Raw genomic sequence first — 19,078 nt, 5'->3', positions numbered from 1 at the left:
TGGGGCTGGGGCTGGGGCTGGGGCGAGCAGCTCCTCTCCTGGGGACCCGGGGAGATGCGTCCCGCGATGGGAGCGGGCGCGTCCCGCGCTTCCCCCGCCTGTGGCCCCGGTGCCCCTGTCACCCCGCGCCGTGACACCTGTGCGTGGGTGCCGGTGTTTAGTACATTTTTATAAGCGTAAAGACCGGTGGCCGCGCGTCTCTGACAGCTTGGTCCCCGCTCCCGGGAAGCGCTCGAAGGCTGAGCGCTGCCCCAGCCCTGCGCTGAGGGCTGAGTTTAGGGATGCTCGTGGCTCCAGCACCGGCTGTGCTCAGACGTGAGGTCTTCCAGGTAAGAACATCTGATTTACTTGCCTGCGAATAGAGCGTATTGAGGGAGAAACCGCCCCATACCTGATGCAGCAGTAAGGTTGCTTTTCTTTCAGTAATTACTACATGAATAACTTCTTGAAAGGTCGGGGTTGAATGTAAAACTCTCTCATCCTTCTAATGGTGAGCTGGATATTGAAGTCCACCTTCATTAATTTCACTGGAAAGTGTTCGTGCTGACTCCTTGCTGTACACTGGGTGGCTGTGGTAGGCATAAGCATGTAACTTGGTGTTTATTTCCTCAGTAGTGAAATTATTATTAAGCATAATTTTGAAATTCTCTTAAACTGCTACGTATATTGGAATTATTTACACTGCATGTGTGCTACACAAATAACCCCATGTCATAGACATTCAGGATGGAACAGGATAAGCTGAAAAATAGAGCAAGTCTCAGGAATACATCTGCAGCTACCTGATGGAGTAAGATAAAAAAATCCTCCTTCACTAACAAGCAAGGGAGATGCAGAATATATTTTTATTGAAATGAGAGTAAAGCTGCTACCTTAGTTGTATTAGCACTATGAAACAGATTCTTCTGTTGTGAGCATGCCTTGACATTTAATTATTTTGTACTCTTAATGGGGCAGTTACAACTTTTTTTTCTAATTAATGAAACCACAAAAGTGTGGTGGTAATACCAAGTACTGTAGGGATGTCAAGTACTGCAAGGCTGAAAAGAATTTCTAGCAGTCAGCTACTGCATTAGTCTGAAACAAAGGAGTGGTAAGATTTGGATGATTACTCATGTTTTCTTTCCTCCTCTTCCACAAATCCTTAGATCCCCAAAAGTGAGAATTCTACAGCTTCTTCAAAGGTTTTAGGGTTAATAGGGTATTCTGCTCTGAATCTCTAGCTAAAATTAAAATGTTTTCATTATTGTAACAATTTTAATAATTGTTTTATATATTTGAAGCCTATTATTGTGTTCTCTTTTTCCTGGACTGAAGTTGTTGTTGTCTGAAGATATACAGTACTTCAAGAAAATCTGGCAAATTATTCTTCCATAAGTGAGTGTAGTTACTGCAAATTTACTCCTAGTGAAACAATTTTTCAACTTGCAGTCTATAAATTCATGAAGAGCAGTCTCTTAGTACTGGAGCTCTGTAAGGCAACTAGGAAATAAAACCTTTTGTCACTACGCTTAAGTTTATGCTTATGGTGAACTTGCCACTGGCTGCCGCATGAGAGGAGCCCCGAAGAAAAGATACAAGGACTCCCTGAAACAACATCTCAGCCTTGACCATATTGATCAACACAGCTGGTCTACTCTGGCCTCAAATCGGGAGGCCTGGAGACACACCATCTATAACGCAGCTGTCTCCTTCGAGAACACACGCAGGATCACTCTCGAGGAAAAAAGGCAGCGCAGAAAGAACCGTAAATTGCAGAATACACCTCCTAAGGAGTCTTTCTGCTGTGCCTTTTGCAATCGGATATGTCTGTCTCGTATTGGCCTCATAAGCCACCAGCGTGCCTGTAGCAAATGTGGATAGAGCCTTCCCAAATCTTCGTTCGCGAAGCCTCGCCATGATGATTAAGTTTATGCAGCGTGTTTCTTACATCTGTTGAGAAATTGTTGAGGAATTGAAATTGAAAATGGCAGTAAATGCTGTTCTATTGTCATAGTGCAAGAATTGGTACCATCTTTTCTTATAAATAGATAATAATTCTATTAAAATACATGGTTTGAGAAGGAAGGTCATAGAGTAATAGATTCAGCACCATGCCAGAATAAACTTTTAGGCATACGTGTTATCCACATATACAAAACACAAGGAATTTTATTATCCTTTCTATAAGAATTGTTATAGTGTGGTTTCTTGTGTGCATTATGTATTGAGTCATAGGAGTTTCTTTTACCTTAAATATCTCAATTGTAAAAATCTTCCCAAGAAACAAAACTCCTACTCCTTCCTTGTGGCTTGATTTTTTTTTTTTCACCGTAATATACTTGTAAGGGACAGTAAATTTATTGTAAATAGGTTCTCCTAAGGGCAGTGGAGGATTTCAGCAATTAAATTTTCCTGTTAAAATGCTTTTTGGTTTTTTGGTTGTTAAGAATAAGCTGCTGATTAATCTGAGCATCCCATCACTTTCAAAGTTTTCTGAGGTTCCAAGACTGAGTAAGAACTTATATTTTGTAAATTATTTTAAACTATAAGGAAAAAAAACTGTAGCATTTGGACTCGATATTGTTCTAACCTGAAGCTGACTGAGGTTTGGGCAGTTATCTGGAATGAATTAACAGCGGATCAAATAAAATTTCATTTTCTTTCTGCTGGCAAGACAGATGAATTATAATTTTCATTACTATTGATCTAATAGGTTCAATAGTAACTATAAAACCAAAACAAGAGAGTAAAATGAGGATTTCGTTTTTTGGACACTGTGCTTTTCTGATGCCTTTCTTCTAAGAAGTTAAAGACTCTGTACATTCCTGTGCTCCCTGCTCTTTGGGAACAGACAAAATGAAGCTGGTCAGAACGTTTTAAAGGAATTGTAAATAAAATACACAAAATCCTTTAGACATCTGGAACATGTAATAATTTTTTTCCTGCCTCTGAGTGATCTTCTTGTATAGATAGCCAGTGGTGTCTGTCATAATAAAAAAAAAACCAAAAAACCCCAAAACCAAGTTAGATACTATCAGAAACATTTGTTTAAACTCTGCACAAGAATTATCTTAATGTATTCTTGCTGAAACTTTACTCATACATGTCAAATGAAAGAAAAGAGATGAAGACTATATCTCCATGCACTACATAGTACCAGCATGATTCCCTGTGGTACAGGAGTTGCTTAAGCATGGAGGTTGTTCAATGACCACAGTACCTCAAGCTGTAATGTCACAGTGTTAGAAACATCATGTAGAAGGGGATGTTTTCATAACACTTTTGTGGAAAAGTACTGGAGAATTTAGTAGAGGATGGTGACCTTTCTGCTTGGTTTCTTGATTTGAGTATAAATACATGGCTCTTGCTGTAGAAACACAGTTACAGTAGTGCTTTGTTTTACTAGCTGCAGTGTCATTGAAATGTGTTTTGGCCAAGGTGTCCTCTCAAATGGACTAATGCAGCTGAGCATGTTTTGGTGTGTTTATTGATACAACTAACAGAATTTGGTTTATTAACTACATGATTTGATATCCTCATCTGATCTTGTTGTAAACTCAGGAACAGAGTCTTCTTACCAACCATCACAGACACTTAGTTTTGCTGTCCCCAGCTCTTGTTCTTGTTTATATACAGCTTTTTACTAATCAGTTTTATTCCATTCCTAAACTGTCTTGAACTAAGATTTATCCTCTTAACATCTAACTGAGCTATGTCAAGTCTGTTTGAAGTCCCAACAACACTTGACATACCGCAATCATTTCTAGTGTAGCTCCACTAAGTTGTGTCTGAAGTGAAGTTAACTAAAGCTGACCAAATTGTGACTTATTTTTCCTCACTTAAAACATGGCATGCTTGTGTGAAGTCCCACAGCACTATTATTTGCTTAAAACATATTGGTTTGGGGTCATCTGAGTCCTTCCATTTTTGTGATATTTTAAGATGAAAATACTTGCTTTGAAATGTGTTACTTAAAGGACAGCCTTAAGAAAAGAGCTTTTCAAAGTGTTCGATTTTATAATACCACAGTAAAACAAGTCATAAATCCCAAGAACGTTACTGTTTTAAAAAAGAAGAATTTCTGTGGTGGGCTATCTCTTTTTCAAGTCATACAAGCATATCTTTGCATGTGTGTGACTGCTTCATAACCAACGCTCCTTAAGGGTTGCCAGAAAGTAGGAGTATCATGCCAGGGAAAAAACTGATGGTGCCAGCCTGAGAAGCTGTACCATATTGAATGCTTTTTGGAGTATTTTGATATGATTGTGAACTCAGATGAATCCAGGAACAGCTCTTTGGCACAACCAGAGTTGTGTGCGCTGAAGTTGATGGCAGTTACTTGAGCCAAGTGTAAGAAGAATAAAGCAGCAGAGCGTGGAGCTTTTTTGTTTTATGCCCCGCCCCCCCTTATTTCTCTTTTGAAGTGTGAGGATAGTATTAATCCTGATAAACTACCTTAATGTGATTTTGGCTTCACTTAACAGGTACCAGTTCACAGGTATACTTAAAAGCAGTGGGAGGCAGTGACTGAACAGAGTAATATAGGCTAAAATTGACTTGTAGTTTTAAGTCAAAGCATCCTTTTTTTTTTTTTATGCAAACACCAGGGAAAGAAGCCCTTGGAATCTATATTCAGTGTTGTTTCTGATAATGGCTTTCTGTATTACGTTTCTCAGACAGCTTGAATTATCCATGCCTTTTTTTTTCTCATTTACTAAGTGTGAGTAATGGAACTAAATTGTCACTTTATTTAACATCTATTCCTAAAATGTCTTTGCCTTTTGACAGAAGGTGCTATTTACATATAACATGTTGCCACTTCTGTTATTTTTCACTGTACTGTCCTGGTGATGTGGACTGTATTTTATTAGTACTTAAGATTCAACAGCTTAGGTAAAAAATTCTGAAGCTCTCCAAGTTACATGTGGAATTTGGTGAATATTTGGTATCTGATTTACTTAGGCATCCTCATGAAATTCCTAGCCTAATTTTGAAGATGCATAAAAAGTACACAAGAGGATCCTTTAAGTCTTGGATTGATAACAAATTCAGTTGAGCAAAATGCTTTGGTCACAAACTGTGTGCTGGTCTATCAATGTTCTCTGTTTCTTACTGTTTCTGTAACTTAGATTTGGAGGATAGATCCCTGCCTTACCTGAAACCAGCAAAGAGATCTATGAGCTCACTTGAACCTGTGCTTCTCTCCACAAAAGGCTCCCAGTCTCAATTTAACTTCTTTGCAATGCTTTAAAGCGTGTCATGAAAAGGAAGTAATTTCCTTACAGACTTGTGGTCAAGCTTGAATTTTCTTTCAGATATTGAAGTTCAGTACTGTTCTTTAATGAGTCATTAATGCAGTTATCTGAGAATGTTGGATAATTATGAGCTTAAAAATAAAATTAGATGAAGCTTTGATGAATGGGATCACAAATGCTTTTAGTGTATGTTATACATGTTTCTTGAAGATGTCTTTTCTTCTCTAAGCAGCTAAGCACATTGTCCCCGAAGGTTTTACAGTCATGACAGTTTAAGAAATGAGTCTGATATTTCCACTCTTTTTAAAAACAGAGCATAGCCAGATTGGTCTGGCTATAACATAGCTTGACAGTTCCCTTACAACTTTTCTTTCAGAAGTTTGTCTCATTAATGCTGACAGACAGATATTAGGCCAGGCAGCAGAGGCTGTGGAGCAAACTGTATCTTATATATTAGAAAAGAAGTATATTTCAGTTTAGTTACCTTGTCATGCTTAAATAATAATTAGAAAGATCATAGAAGTCTTTGGGCTCTAACACAGACTTAAATGCTGTGGAAAGATTAAGTTGAATCTCTGTATATGCTTGAACTGTCATGATGAGATTTATTTGGAGAAAGGTTTTAAATTATATGTGTTTGCCACTGGCTGTGATTCCAGATGCTTCACAAGTCACAATGACTCCATTATCTGTGTAAAATAAATTATTCTGTGGAGTCTTGTGCCTCCCACAATATGTGCAGAGAGCTATTTAAATGTTATTTGGTTGTCATACATCTGGGTTTTTTTTTCATCTTAGGATTAGTTGGAAAATCTACTTACTAAAGGGATTTTATATCCAAATTGGTAAATAATGTATTTCTAGTGCTTTTTAAAAACTGCTATGCTTGTTAATAAGCAAGGCAATATAGCTGTCATATTTTATTAGACCATGAGTACGACTCTTAGATTGAGTCTGAGGCATGAATTTATAGCTCATTACACATATTTGTTTGTTCAGCCACCATGTACTACATTAAATCACACTTAAAACATTGAATTCAACATTGAATTCAACCCTCAGCCCTCTGGCTTAGTGGATTTCCCCACTCCAACATAAATACCCTTTTAGCAAAATATTTTTCAGAAAGAGTAAGAATCTTACTATCAGCAGATAGTAAGAATGTTTTCCATACAGATAACAGACATCTCTTTGACCTGTTCCTCATCCTCAGTGCCTGTGACATGCTGGTCATTTATAACCACTGTTGGTGCTGACAGCTGAAGGTGACTCTACCAGGCAGTGGAACTGGGTCTCATTTAAGTTGTAAACTGAGGATACTGAGAGACTTACTCTTCTGAAAGTGGTAGTTTGGAAAACACTCCCACTTTCTGTGGAAACAAAGTATCTCTCCCACGTAAAACAGCTAAGAATTATTATTATTTCCACTCTGAAAAGAGTCACTTAAAGTCACAGGGCAGAGTCAGCTGATGAGGTAAAGGGAGAAAAATGTCAAATACTGTTTGATTTACTGGGTCAACTTCCAGTGTTTCACAGTTGGAAGTTCCCATTAAAAAAATTCAATTTGTGACCCTGATGCTGTGCAGAGAGTAAGATGCAATTTTATTAACAGAATGGGTTTTGTGTTCCTTGATAATAATTACAACGTCAAAAATGTCCAGTTCCTGTTAAAACAAATAATGAAATATTCATAGAATAATTTTGATTGGAAGGGATCTGAGAAATCACCTCTCAAATCTCTTCTTCAAAGCAGGCTGAATTTCAAAGTTAGGCCAGGTTGCTCAGGGTCTTGTCCAGATCACTTATGAACTCTCCATGGGTGGAGGGATGAAACACTACCTGGATGGACGAGGGGAGAGCAGTGGATATGGTCTACCTCGATTTCAGCAAGGCTTTCAACACTGTCTGTCACAATATCCTCAGAGGCAAGCTCAGGGAGAGTGGACTGGATAAGTGAACAGTGAGGTGGATTTGGAACTGGATGAACAGCAGATCCCAGAGAGTTGTAATCAGAAGCAGAGGGTCTAGTTGGAGGCCTGTCACTAGTGGTATCCCCCAAGGTTCAATGCTGGGCCCAGTATTCTTTAGCTTATTCATGGATGACTTGGATGAAAGGACAGGGGCCTCCTCAGCAAGTTCGCTGACAACACCAAGCTGGGAGGAGTGGCCGATACCCCCGAGGGCTGCGCAGCCCTTTGGAAGGACCTCAGCAGGTTGGAGAGATGGGCAGAGAGGAACTGTTTGACATTTGACAAAGGCAAGTGCAGAATCCTGCACCTGGGGAGGAATAACCCCAGGCTCCAGCACAAGCTGGAGGCCAACCTGCTGGAAAGCAGCTCCATGGAGAAGAACCTGGGGTTTCTGGTGGACAGGATGTCCATGAGCCAGCAGTGTGCCCTTGTGGACAAGAAGGCCAATGATATCCTAGGCTGCATTTGGAAGGGCATTGCCAGCAGGTTGAAGGAAGGGATCCTACCCCTCTACTCAGCCCTGGTGAGGCACATCTGGAGTTCTGTGTTCAGTTCTGGGCTCCTCAGTACAAGAGAGACATGGAACTCCTGGAGTAGGTCCAGTGCAAGGCAACAAAGATGATTAAGGGACTGGAGCAACTCCGTTATGGGGAAAGGCTGAGGGAGCTGGGCCTGTTCAGCCTTGAAAAGGCATGACTGAGAGTGGACCTCATCAATGTCTATAAGTATCTACAGGGAGGGTGTCAAGAGGATGGATCCAGGCTCTGCTCAGTGCTGCCAAACAAGAGGCAAAAGGCAGAATCTGATGCATAGGAAGTTCCACCCGAATACAAGGAAGAACTTCTTTATTGTGCAGGTGACAGGTTGCCTAGAGAAGTTGTGGAGTCTCCCTCACTAGGGATATTCCAGAACTGTCTGGACACAATCCTGTGCCATGTGCTCTGGGATGGTCCTGCTTCAGCAGGGAGGTTGGACCAGATGACCCACTGTGGTCCCTTCCAGCCTGACCCATTCTGTGATTCTCTGAGTCAACTACCTGTCTGGGAACTTGTTCCAGTACTTTACTCCTTTCACTGTGAACATTATTTTCTTATACACAAATGGAATTCCTGTGGTACTGTTCTGACTTTTACATCTTGTCCTCTTGGTGCATTCGCCTGAGAAAAGCCTTGTGCTGAATTCTGTGGAACACACCCCAGGAAACTGAATGCAAGATCACGGAGGAGATCCTCCTTAGGCTATGCTCAGGTACATGGAAAATAAAGAAGTGATTGGTGACAGGCAACATGGCTTTACTAAAACCAAATCATGCCTGAGAGATTTGGTGACCTCCTATGATGGGGTTACAGAATTCGTGGATGAGGGAACAGCAACAGATATCATCTACCTGGACTTGTGCAAAGCATTTGACACTGTCCCACAGCACATCCTTGTCTCAGAACTGGAGAGACATGGATTTGATGGATGGACCATTCAGTGGGTAAGGAATTGGCTGGATGGTTACACTCCAAGAGTTGTGGTCAACAGCTTGATGTCCAGGTGGAGACCAGTGACAAGTGGTGTTCCTCAGGGGTTGGTATTGGGACTGACGCTGTTTAACATCTCTGTCGGTGACAGGGACAGTGGGATTGAGTGCATCCTCAGCAGGTTTAATGACACCAAGCTGTGTGGTGTGGTGGACATGCCAGAGAGAAGGGATGCCATCCAGAGGGATCTTGACAGCTTGAGACGTGGGCCTCTGTGAACCTCATGAAGTTCAACAAGGCCAAGTGCAAGGTCCTGCACCTGGGTTGGGGTAATCTCAAGCACAGATACAGGCTGGGCAGAGAATGGATTGAGAGCAAGTCTGAGGGGAAGGACTTGGGGGTGTTGGTTGAGAGAAGCTCAGCATAACTCAGCAATGTGCACTTGCAGCCCAGAAAGCCAAATGTACCCTGGGCTGCATCAAAAGAACTGTGACCAGCAGGTCAAGGCAGGTGCTTCTCCCCCTCTACTCTGCTCTGGTGAGAACCCACCTGGAGTGCTGAAACCAGCCTTGGTATCCCTGACATAGGAAGAACATGGACCTCTTGGAGTGGGTCCAGAGGAGTTCCATGAAGATGCTCAGAGGGCAGGAGCACCCCTTCTATGAAGTCAGGCTGAAAGAATTGGAATTGTTCTGCCTGGAGAAGAGAAAGCTTCAGTGAGACCTTATAGCACCTTCCAGTACCTGAAGGCAGTGTACAAGAAAGATGGAGAGGGACTATTGCAAGGGCATATTGTGATAGGACAAGGGGCCATGGCTTTAAACTGTCAGAGAGTAGGTTTAAATTTAGAGGAACATCAATGCACTTTGTGAAAGCAGGACAAAACATTTTTTTCCACTTCCCATGGAAAAGGTAATACTATAAAGCAGGGATTTATTTTAGGAATGTCATTGTGAAAAGTTACATTAAAATCACAAAACATTTACAATGGGAGTAGGTTTTCTCAGCAAGATACTGCAGGAGTGCTGAACTTGCAGCTCCAGATTTGATAATGTGAACATATGAAGCAGAACATAAGGGAGATGAAGAAATAATGCCATCATTGAATTGTCCCATAGTACACTGCCGGCAACTCTCACCAATGCAGCAGGTCGAAAAATCTATGGATTGGTTTTGGGTCCTTTTGTATTTTTATGCTTTTGCAGGTCATGTTGTATTTTAGCTGTCAAAGATAGGTTGGGGTTTTTTTAGATACATCTGGAAGTCCAACTACCTTGCTGGAGGAATTGAAGCTTAAAATATTTAGGAGACCTACAGTAATATGATGAGAATTAATAACTTATAGTCCTTGCAATTATCTCATAACAGGCAGCGTGCAAGCGCCAGGCATTGTTGATATGAGCACCATTTTTTTAATAGAATGACATTTGATTTTTTAATGTATTTAAATGCCAGCCATCTTCATGCTGTGTGTGAGTCATGATTTCAAGCGTTTAATTGTTTAGTCAATCTTCTGTTGCCTTATTATTTTATAGCATTATGAGCTTGGGCTAAATAGTTCACATTGTATCACCATCTAAGTGGAAACTGCTTTATACATTCACAGAATGGGCATGTATAAGCAAACATAATGAAGGCTCTGCTGAAATCAATTTGATTGAATGTGCTTCAGAGTTTTTCTTCCCTTAGTGTTATATAAACACCATTAGCAGATCCTTTAGAAAATTGATTTGCTGATCATCTAAGTGGCAGGCTTGTTTGGAGCTATGCTGAAATGTATCCTTAGCCTTAATCAAGCTCCTGTAATTAAACTAAGGGGTTTCATAAGAACGTAGAGAAGCAGATGAGGATGCTTTTTGGGCTGCTGTTATTTTATTCTCAATTTTTGGTTATTTTTGCAGGCTCCTGTGTCCCTTCCCCTTGCCCTCGTTTTGCAACCACAGCTGCTTTGCTGCTGTATTGCTTCACCTTGCCTTAGCTTTGCAAACACAGCTGTTTCATGTATTGTGTGTGTGTGTGTCTTGGCCTTGGAGTTATTTCCTCCAAGTTCTGCCTGGCCTCCTTTTAGGGAAAGAAAACTTGGGAAGATCTTGAATCTGGTCATCCCTGCCTGATGCCTCCTGTATTAGAAGAGTCCCTGTTCCCTTGTCCTGCCTCTTGCTGGTCCATCTGGACTTCTGCTGTGCCACTGGGAGGCAGGAAGCACAGATTCAGCAGAATTTCTGTCTGCTGTGGGCTTCTTTCTGAGACAGCATTGGTAGGAGTCTACTGTTGAGAGAGTAATGAGGAATAAAAATGGTGTGGGAAGCGGGGAAATGGGACTGTGGGAGGGAGGACTTCAGGGAGAAAGATGTGAAGGAAAGAGGAAACGAGAGGAAGAAAATCTGTGTACAAGTAGGGGACTAACAAGAGAAAAGATTGAGAACATAGCATTCTCATTTGGGAGGCAATTATTTGAGCAGAAAAGGCTGCCTGAATCCAGGAGGTATGGTTAAGTCAGGTGATGGACGTTTTTGGACAGCCTGAGTAATGAGTCTTCTGTGTGGGTAAGGTGTAATATGTGACATGCTTGAACAGATTTTTTAGTGACAGAACCTAGATTCCCTTATATGTTCCTGGATTTTGGTGAATGTGCATAAATCACTGCTGGTAGGAATGGAGAACATAAGAGAGGGAAAAAAAGTAGCAGCAGCAATGTGAAACCTGTGGGGAAATGTAAGGAGTGTGTGTGGAAAAGGAGTGTAATGCTTCTCCCAAGCATATATCAGCATAACAGAAATTAAAAATGTCAAAATAACAACTTGTAGCAATATGTAGGAATCTCTGAAAGCTCAAGAAAAGAACAAATTGCGGTGTGGTGCTAAGATTGGATACTTGCTTACAGACAGCACTAGCCAGCTGACCAGGCTCCCACCCATGACTTTTATCTTACTGATACTGAAAAAAATCTTCTCTTTTGATCTCGTTCTCTTACCTTCTTCTTCGGAGCAAATATTTTTTTCTAGTTGTACACATTCTGGTACATTTTCCCCTTTGTTTACTATCCTTTCCCTGAATTTATTCTGCAGGAACATCCTGTTTATTCCAAGCTTTGGGATTATCAGCTCGGTGCTGTTAAGTAATAGAAAAAGTGCTTCGGTTCATTTTGAGAATAATTTATGAAGATGGAACTTTGTGGCTTTAATGCATCTGTGTCCTTCTCCTTGCATATCCCCCAAACTGTAATTTCGCTGAGAATAAAAAGGCAAGTAGAAACATTGTATGGGAGCACATTGATTTATGTTGGGATAAATTAGAAATAATATGTAATTTTGAGGAAAAACAAGGACAGAAGAATAAACCCTCTCACATCTATAGGTATCCAGTTATATATTGCTTCCATCAAGGATTAACCTGCTATTGGTCCAACGTGACCAGACTACCACTCTTCCTCTTGCCTTCTGCCCCTGGCCAGCCTCTTGTACTAGTTCTTTCACCAACTCATGTCTAGCCTGTCCCTGATTTGGTGTGGAAAGTGCTGGATAGTGAAGAACTTGGCCTATACAACTAGAAGATGTACAAAGCTGTAATGATGCATCTGAGGTACAGAGGTAGTGAGACATACTTCTTAGTTGTTTCATTTCTTGTTGCATTTTCTTAGTTGTACGGAGTTTAATATAAAGAGAAGCAAGGACACAGCAGTGCTCTCTCTTGTGCTGAAAGCAGTTCCCCAGCCTCTCCTAGGCATGGATAGGAAATAGTGCTGCTTTCATCTCCCCCTGCTTGGTTGAGAGATCTGCAAACCAGTTCATTTGCACTAGATATTCCCTGAATCAGAGCCACAAATCTGAGTTTGACACCTCAACTGTAAAGCTTGGATCAAAACTCCCATAATTTCCTTTTGGTCCATCAAAGAGATCAAGACTAGGGGTGAAGTTCTGGCCTAACTTGTTCATTATCTTGAAATGCTTGTTCAGTTTATCTGCAGGTGTAGTCTTTGTTTGCATCCTTTCCAGAAGAAAAAGCTAGTGCAAGAGTCTGCATGACCTTTGCTGGGAGGACCTTTGCTTAACCTTTGCTTTGATCAAGGGACTGGAACATCTTTCTTGTCAGGAAAGGCTGGGCCTGTTCAGCCTCCAAAAGAGATGACTGAGAGGGGAATCTTACCAGTATCTGTAGGTATCTAAAGGGAGCATGCCACAAAGATGGAGCCAGGCTCTACTTGGCGGTGCCAAGCAATAGGACAAGAGGCAAAAGGCAGAAACTGATGCACAGGCAAGTCCACCTGATTATGAGGAAGAACTTCTTTACTCTGTGCACACTGGAACAGATTGACCGGAGAGGTTGTGGAGTCTTCCTCACTGGGGATATTCAAGAACTGTCTGGACACAATCCTATGCCATGTGCTCTGGGATGGCCCTGCTTGAGCAGGGAGGTTGGACTGGATGACCCAGTGCGGTCCCTTCCAACCTGACCCATTCTGTGATTCTGTGATGCCCTTTCTTAGCTTGCTGAACGTGTGGCTGTGACCGGGAATCCTCACTGTAGCAGATTGTTTGCTTTTCAAGTCCTGACTGTCAGATTAAGTTAGTACCTAACTAACAAGTGACAGCATTCTTGATAATGGCATGTTAGTTTGTTGTCACTGGTGCTCCGTGAGTATCTGGTCCTGGGGTTTTGGTGCTGAACCGAAGAAATCAGAAGCGGTTAGATACTGAAATGTTTCATAAGTTTTGGTCTAAATGGAAAAACCTGTTTGTTTCATAAAGAATCCACATAAAATACTCAATTGCATGTAGGAGGAGGAGGCCATATGCAGGAAGAGAATATTGGCGGAAGGCTTGTATCAAAAGTACAGGGAGTGTGGGAGATTTACAGTCAGTTCCCTACTGAGGCAGAGATGCAACCTGTATTTCCCCCAGCCTACAAAGGCACATAGATTTTGTGCCTTTGGGGCTGGTGAGAAACACTGTCAAATGCTCTGTAAGATTTTATTGGTAGAAGGAGAAGGGCATCCATATAAGCACTTGGGAGTGCCAAGTTCATACCTGGTGCCTTTGATTCAGACCCTGACATTAGCTTCATCACTGACCCATAGAGTCTCCAGACACAGATATCCTGCTAAGTGGAATGGTCACACATTGTATAAAGTTTTAATACAGAAAAATTAGAGTTGGTCTCTTGCCTCTGAAATGCCATCAGTGAAATGTATATTTATGCACAGTAGCATGGTACCAGCAGTGGAACTGACACTGTTATCCATGTTTCAAAAAAATTAGTAACCAAATGGTTCAGATTCTCTTCTGAAAGAAAGAAGACATGGTTTTTTAAGTTAGCTGAGGTAGAAGAATTGTTTCTACCACACTCAATGTAATTAAACTTAAGTAATGCATCTGTATGTACATGTGAGCTTTTTTCTGTTCAGAACAACGTGATGTATTCACCAGTTTTGATGCTAATTGAAAATGTGGTGGTTTTTCTTAGTGTTGGTAGCAACTCTTTGTGTTCCACGGAGGGTGAGTTATGGGGCGTGCTTGATTCACAGAATAACACTACTTCCTGAAATGTTCCCCTCTACTGAATGCAGTAATGTAAGGTTTAAAAAAAAAAAAAAGGAAAAGAATCATGACAACAAAATTATGAAATCCTTTGGGGAGGGAAGGAAGCGTGGCAGTCTGGACTTACCTTAAAAATTCCTCCTCCACTTGAGGTCTGTTTCGAAATGTGCTTTAGCTGCAGGAAGCAAAACTATTAGCCTATTTAGAAACAGGCTTTGTGCAGCTATATTGGCATCATCCCTCCTGCACAGCTTGCTACTTGTCTTTCTTCTTGTAACAAAATGCAGTTTATATGTCTACAGATGATTTTTGTCTGGCTGGATTTCAGCTGGTCTAGACTGGAAGACAGTGAGTGGGTATAAAGTTGTGATACAAGCACAGGTAATCTTTGAACTCTCTATTTGGGGAATCAGTGGGACATTTGTCTCTCTCCTGAAGGAGAGGGTTGACATCTCTCTATTGAAGGAGAGGGTTGATATCTCAGTTTCAGGATGACTGGGGAACATATTTCAGTGTCTGTGGTGAGCAAGTGAAATCTGTGACCAGAATCCTGTTGTTAGCCAGTTTAACTGTTTCACCTTGCACTTGGATGAAATTATTTTTAAAAGCCTGTTTCATAGCAGTTGCAGAAATCTGTCAATAGATGTTTCTCAAATCATCCTTCTGGAAACATTGTGTTCACAATAGAACTTTGCAGCTGCTGAGGTTTTTTAGCGGTTTTGTCAAAATTAATAACCTTAATTCTTTACATTCAGAAAACAGGTTGCTTTTTCAAATTGTAGTCTGCAGTGTTGCAATAATAATAGTAACTGGTAACTCATGGAAATAGTAACTCAGAGCTGTGTACAAAATGGTTGTATTGCTGAAGATGAATTTCTGTCTCTTTAATGGTATGGGTGGAGTTTTTCATTCTTGTACTAAAAGGTGGACTTTTCGGGTGACTGCCAAATAGTTATTCTTAGTGGTTTCTCTTGCACATCTCTGCAGGCTTGGGAATCTGATTTGGTGTAGCTGATGCAGTAATACTGCTTTTGTCCATCTGTATAGGATTGGGGGTTTTTGTTTGTTTTGTTTAATTTTCACTTTATATATATATATATATATATATATATATAAAGTGAAAGTATAGTTTTTGTTTACGTAGGGGAATAAAGTGGTGTAACTATACCAGTGCAGACTGGTATAATTGTACCTCTGCATTTCTATAGGTAGATAGGAAATCCTTTTGAATCGTGTTTGCAGAATGGAGATGATGCAGTTTTGAATTTGCATATTGGAGTTTCTATTGGAAAAGTCTTCATATCTGACTTAAATACTTAAGAAATTACAATAAGATTTTCCTGATTAAGCTAGCCTCCAGTTAGAGCCTAAAAAGTTTAAGTTATGTTGGGCTAAATACGACATCCTTTTACAGTCAAAAAAATTTCAGTAAAAAAATGAAGACTGGGAGCTCAGGTATATGTTTGTGCAGCCCTGGTTGGAGCCACAGGAACTTTGTTTGCCTTAGCAATGTGCTCGGGTTTCTATGTGGAGGGTTGTTTGGTGGTGGCAGCATGTGAAATTCAAGCTAAGTAGAGCAAGGAAATGCCATACAATTGTTAGTGCGAAATCTGACAAAATAGAAAAATTTTCTGCCCTTGAGTGACTTAAAACCATTTGCAATCCTAATCCAAAAGGGCTCTGCTTAAAGCAGTGCTCTGCTCTAGAGATGGACAACAGTACAATGATCAGTGTACTGACAGTATTTGTTTCCCCTTACATTTTATATGATGCAGTAATCCAGAGGCTTTGGTTCTTCTGCCACTGATTCTGTAAGTAATTTAATTTCTTTGAGCTTCATTTTTTTCCCTTGTATAAAAAAAATGGAAATTATATTTTTCCTTGCATTTGTTAAGACCTTCATTGCCTTGAAGGGAGATTTATAACTGCAAAGCATTGTTAGTTATTACTGTTTATTTTTATTAATATATGGTGAATTAATAAATGTAGTATTCAGAACATTAAATACGTTGGTAAGAGATAGGAGAATAAAGAAATACCATTAATCTCATTTTCTTCTCTGCTCTTTATTTGCTGTAGTGTTAAGATTCTCAAAAACCAGCATTTCAGATACACCGGTCTGGGAAGTTACCGTGTTACATGGTGAGGTATGATTGAAGCCAAGATTGAGACTTTTTTCCTTTTTTATCCTTTAACAAGAGGATATAGGTAAGGAATAAAATATGATAAAAAGAATAACATTTTCTGGCTTTTGAGGCAGGTTGCCCATCCATTTGTACAATTTTGAATGATCTTTCATGCTTGATAGCATGAACCAAATGAATTCAATCAGAAGAGAAAGAGGAAAGAGGAACAACCATCTTGAATAAATGTTCACCAACCAAATTTTCTGTTCAGATTCATTTCATATCATGATAAGAATTGGGTAGCAAAGATTGTTCTCTCAGTCTGTCACTTTGTTGATGTCACTTTTCTCTGCATCTCTCTATGGGCTCCCCTTACTCCATTGTGTCAAGGCAGTGACTTATCTTCCATTTCAGGCACTTTTTCATTCATACCTGATTGAATCTCTCACATGTTTTGTCAGTTGTTGCTTCTGGTCAACAAAATCCAGCAAAATAACTCACCCAGACTGCATCAACATGGTTCAATTCATGGTTCAGGCATGATTTCTCCAACACAGTAAATATGTCTATGGAGCAGTTGATAGGCTGGCATGAAGTTTAGGAGGACAGCCTGCTCCTAAACCTGCCCACCTTCTGTCCATGTGCTGACTTGCAGACAGCCTATGAACTGCCAGTATGGGCACTGTGAAAGCTGCATCTGAGAGTGGAGGGGGAGACAAATTGTTTAAATGAACCATTAAAGACAGTTCCTTCAAGATGGGATTGTGGTGCATTGACGGGGTGGTGGCAAGGAAACATATGTTAAGTGTTACTGTTCTGGTCTGTGGTTAGTGTGGTTGTCATCAAGTTCTGTTTTATCTTAAGTTTTCTGAGATGCCAAGAAGCAATAATATCCAACTTCTTTGCTGTCACTGGTTTCACACCCACACCAACTTCACTGCCACCCTGAAACATCAGAGTCTCAATTAAAATATGTTTCTGTAAGAGCTCAGTGATTAAAAAAAAGTATCTTCCCTAAAAATGAGATGTCATAGCTTGTTTCTAGCATTAAGTGAAGTTTTCGATTTGATTGGTACATAAGCATAGGAAGAAAACAAAATTCAGGTTCGATCTTATGTGAATACTTCATTATTCAAAGCTGTTGCAGTCTGGAAAGATAAGCACAGAGAGTGTGGGTAATGAAAACAAATTTTATAAATATCATTGCAGTTGAAACATATTGTCATCACAATCTCGTTGATTCAGTATGTGTTCAAACTGGGGCAGACTCCTTGCTGACTTACACTTGGAGTTTTGAGGTTTGCAGATGGTGTGAATCAGAGACTGCAACCAGTATTTTTACAGACCTTTAGTTTTATTAGGTGGAAAACAACCACAAGTACACTTCTAATACACTTCTATGAACAGGAAAAAGCATAGCTAGGGCAGTGGCAGAACAAACTTCCTGCAATGATTTGCAATGTGGATTCACAGAGAAAAGACCTCAAGGCAGAAGGTAGTGCAATATCCATTGTCCATTCAACCCCAGCCTGTTTCTGCAGTAATTTTAAAAATTATTGCTAAACATGATGCACTTTTTTTTCCCTCTGATATAGCTTTGCAAGTAAACAGATAACTTGGTGGTTTAGGTTTTTTTCCTTTGAGTTTCTAAATAAATATCAGATGGTCCTTATTCTCTGTCTATGAAGCCAATGTACAACATTAATGTTTCCTAATAGAAATAAATTTCTCCTGTGTGTAAGATCAGTCCCTGGCACATGTTTCCAAAATGCTGAGTGCTTAGCTATTTGTTCAGCTTTATGACTAGAGGTTGGTCATTTTTCTTTGGAACAGTCTGCTTATAGTGTGGCCTTTCGAGAGATGAGGTTGCTGATGTCCCTGTGTGTGTATATTTTGTAGTCTTAATTGTCACCCTGGATCAAATTAGATTGGATAACTGAAAAGATATTGAACACTTTATGAAATACATTCATTTACAAAGGTGAAATCATGACAATTCATGTGCTGAAGTGCCCTGGCTGGGATCTCTTACACTGTTTGCCTGGAAATGAACTGCTCTGTCAAGATGCTGGTAAGTGTGGCGGTTTCTGAGGTGAAACAGCCCCTGAGCATATCCAGCTGCTGTCCCAGAGCATTCAGCAGCTCTGGGCGGTTTATATGTGGGAAGCAGTAGCAGAAGCATCCAGCTAAAATGTCAACAGGCAGCAGCTCGTTTCTCTAGTCTGTGGTCAGAACAGTGCACCTCCCGTGAAAGTATTGTGAAAAACTTAATGGAGGCAAGTAGTTTGTTATTTTTGGATGGAAAAATGGCACCTCCAGCCACACAATGTCCTAGGGCATTGAACTGCTACAGAAGATGAGTGATAATTGAAAGAGGAAGACGTTTCCTAATTAATTATGTAAACCCCACAGCAGTACAGCCCAGCCATATTTTCTGTAATGCAATATAATTTGTTGCACAGTTACCAAATGTGTTGTGAGCAACCAGAAATCATAAGAAGCTACAGCTCTGTTTCTCAGTTGTGGTTTTAGAATTAGGACACCCAACACTGTGAGATTTAAACCAAAACAAAACAACACAGAACCAAAAACCCAACCAACCAACCAAAAAACCGGGAGAAAACGTGCCCCCAAAACACTTTAGGAGTTTATATTCCCTCTAATAGTGAGCCTACCTAATGTTATACTTTCAAGGTTTTCACTCTAACTGAGAAATAAGAAATAGGAATGTGTTTGTTCATA

The 19,078-nt window shown here is 40.3% G+C and overlaps 1 protein-coding gene across 1 annotated transcript in view; it reads left to right on the top strand.

The window, feature by feature from the left end:
* Window positions 1-19,078, top strand: part of CNIH3 (cornichon family AMPA receptor auxiliary protein 3) — a 49,536-nt gene that overhangs the window by 203 nt on the left and 30,255 nt on the right. The window lies entirely within an intron of this gene.

This window comes from Lepidothrix coronata, unplaced genomic scaffold (genome assembly GCF_001604755.1).
Source record: "Lepidothrix coronata isolate B3197 unplaced genomic scaffold, Lepidothrix_coronata-1.0 Scaffold38, whole genome shotgun sequence".
Taxonomy (NCBI): Eukaryota; Metazoa; Chordata; class Aves; order Passeriformes; family Pipridae; genus Lepidothrix; species Lepidothrix coronata.
Note: the sequence above shows the minus strand (reverse complement) of the source record. Positions and strands in the feature narration are given on the sequence as shown.